The sequence below is a fragment of the Crocuta crocuta genome, unplaced genomic scaffold, assembly GCF_008692635.1.
Source record: "Crocuta crocuta isolate KB4526 unplaced genomic scaffold, BGI_CrCroc_1.0 scaffold317, whole genome shotgun sequence".
NCBI lineage: Eukaryota > Metazoa > Chordata > Mammalia > Carnivora > Hyaenidae > Crocuta > Crocuta crocuta.
This window is the reverse complement of record NW_027530984.1, coordinates 5499387-5502431: the sequence shown is the minus strand read 5'-3', so window position 1 is coordinate 5502431 and position 3045 is coordinate 5499387. Positions and strand designations below refer to the sequence as shown.

Here is a 3045-nt window from a genome sequence, read left to right as displayed (position 1 = left end):
GAGGGGAGAGAATGAATACAGTTCCCCACTACCATGAATTATGCAGTCGAGTTCCCTCATTTGGGGAAGTCCCAGAGGTCAGGACACCTGGGGTATAATGAACAAGCCTCACCCTGGGAAAACTACATTCATGATCATGGTATCTCCCCTGCCATAGTATCTCCTTTCTCACTGTTTTTTGTTTTTGTTTTTGTTTTTTTTTCTGATGAGTTAATCCCAAACAAGTCAACAGAAAGGCTATAGATCTCATAAGAAATTTCATAAGAATGTCAGATATAAGATATATTTACAAAAATCAGTAGCGTTCCTCTGCATTAGTAATCACTAACTAAAAATGTAACAGATTCTGTGATGCCATTCCTAATAACAATTAAAACTATAAACTATGAATTTAACCTAATAAACAATGTATATGATCTCTAAGGAGAAAAAGTTTTAAATTTATTAAGGACATAAAGGCCTTAAATAGATGGAGTGCTACACCATGCTCATAGAATGGATGCCATCAGTGTAAAATGTCAGTTCTCCAAAATTAATGTGTGAATTCAATTCAATCCCAATGAAATCCCAGTAGGACTGGAATTTTTTATATTTTTCTTTTTTATTTTTTTATTTTATTTTTTTTGAGAGAGAGAGCGTGCATGCATGAGCAGGGGAGAGGAACAGAGGGAGGAGAGAGAATCTCAAGCAGGCTCCATGCTCAGTGCAGAGCCTGATGTGGGACTCAATCCCATTACCCTGGGATCATGACCTGAACCAAAATCAAGAGTTGGACATGCAACCTACTGAGTCATCCAGGGGCACCCCAGTAGGACTTGTAAAAAAATGAATTCAACACAATTATTCTGCCATGTAGAAGAAGACTAAGCATGTTAGGAGTAATTAAAGCAATTTTGAAAAGGGCCTGGGGGTGCTCAGGTTTTAAATAGCTGATATGTGCAGGTGGAGAAAGGATTGATAAAGCATTTAATAAATGACATTGGGAAGGCATCATTTTATGGAGAAAAGTAATGCTGTATTCTTAGCCTATAGCAGTGTTTCTCAACCCTTTTTTCATTGTTGTCTACTTAAGAAAATTAGTTGGACTTTTCCCCCCCAATTATCCATCTTTTCCAATGACATTTTAATAACACAAATATCTTATATATAAAATAAGATATGTATATATCTTATATATAAAATAAGATATGTATATATCTTATAAAATATATAAGATATATAATTTATTATATATAATGTATATATACAGAATATTTGATAATATTTGTATATATAATATATATACAGATATATATTTGTATATATATTATATATCTGTATATATATTTGTGGTATTAAATTTATGTTTATGTCCTTTGGGAGAGTGAAATTTCATTGAATTAAAGTCCTAAATGGCAAATGTAAATCTGAAAAACTAATATAAAAGAAAAAAGAGAACCATAAATTATTTTTCTGACTTTGGGGTGTGGGAGAACTTCTTAAACTAACTCCAGAAAACAGAAACTCTGAGATAAAAAAGAAATGGATGGAAAAGACATTAAAATTAAAGGCTTTGCTTCGTCAAAAGACATAATAAGGAAAGTTCATATACAGATTAGATTGGAAAGAATATGTGAAATAACTAAAGTCAACAAGGGATAAATATCTACAATAAACAAGACATTTTGTTAATTATAAGAAAATGGTAAACTCAAGAGAAAAATCAGTAAAGGATATGAACATGGAATTCACATAAGTGAAAAACTGATAACTAACATATGAAGTGATATTCAACTTCAGAAATCATCAGAAAATAGAGGTTAAGATTATTGAAGGAGAAGTCATGGAACCAAAAGGCTATGGTAGTAAAAGATCATCAATACTGATTTCTTCAGAAATCTTCAGAAAATGAGAGAAACATAAGGTTTATAAATGATTGCAATAAGAAAGGGTTATTTGATATTATAAGCTTCATAGAGGGGTGTTTGAGAAAGAGAGAAGGAAATTCTATAGAAGGAGCTTGGGAGACAATCCCCAAGGGTTCTCTTAAATTTTGCATATCTCATGAGTGAACTGCCTTTGTTCTATCTTTAAAAGGATGTTTGTATAGTGAACAGCTTTGGATGATAGATAATAAAAGGCATCTTTGTTTACTGTTCATTATAATAAAAATAATGTCTCCCTCTATGGCAAAGATCAGGCGGGCTTATTATCCATTTTAAAAGAGTTGTGTTCCCTAAGCTCAGGACTCCTCTCCTGTAATGCACCCCCATGTGTACAGGTATACCTGACTCTCTGGGTCACCCTGCAGGAAGTGGTCTTTGGCAAAGACCACTGGCATTAAAAAAAACCAGTGGTACACTGGCAGTTGCTATTGCTGTGAATAATAAACTCTTCTTTGTCCCTGACCTGGGAGTCTCGTGTCTTCTGCCAATATCCATGAAATTATGCCAAGGTAACTTTTAGCTTGCAAGTGGGGTAAAATCTCAGTCCGTTACAATTCTTTCTTTTTTTTTTAGTTGATTTATTTTTGAGGATGTGGGCAGGGAATTTGAAGCAGGCTCTGCACTGACAGCAAAGAGCCTGATATGGGGCTTGAACTCATGAACTATGAGATCATGACCTGAGCCAAAATCAGATGCTCAACCAACTGAGCCACTTACATGCCCCTTAGTCTGTTACAGTTCTTGATATAAACATTCTTAGCTACCTCCAAGCCTAGTGGGGCATGGTATATGGGCCAGAAAAAAACCCCACAAGTATTTGGTATTAGCTCTGTTGGTCTATCTACAGGCAGATTCTGGTGAATGTGGTAAGGTAAGGAGTGGGAATCTTCCCAGATGCACAGAGCTCTGGGAATTCCTCTTCATTCCTGGAGCACAGGGTGCTGTCTTCCTTTGGACCTACTTGCTGTTGACAATGAAGCTGTAAAAGTCAGGAGAATGGGTATCTTACCTAAATCATGTGGAAGTTCTTCCACATAATTACTATATGTGAAATAGTATAAAACTATAATTACTAATTTATAAATTACAAATACATATACAAAATAATACTTAAATATAA

General features: G+C 34.4%; 1 non-coding gene across 1 annotated transcript; it reads right to left on the bottom strand.

The window, feature by feature from the left end:
* Positions 1-160, bottom strand: LOC144236606 (U1 spliceosomal RNA). Its single transcript, XR_013336626.1, has one exon. It is a non-coding gene; the product is annotated as a U1 spliceosomal RNA (small nuclear RNA).
* Positions 161-3045: the final 2885 nt, after the last annotated feature.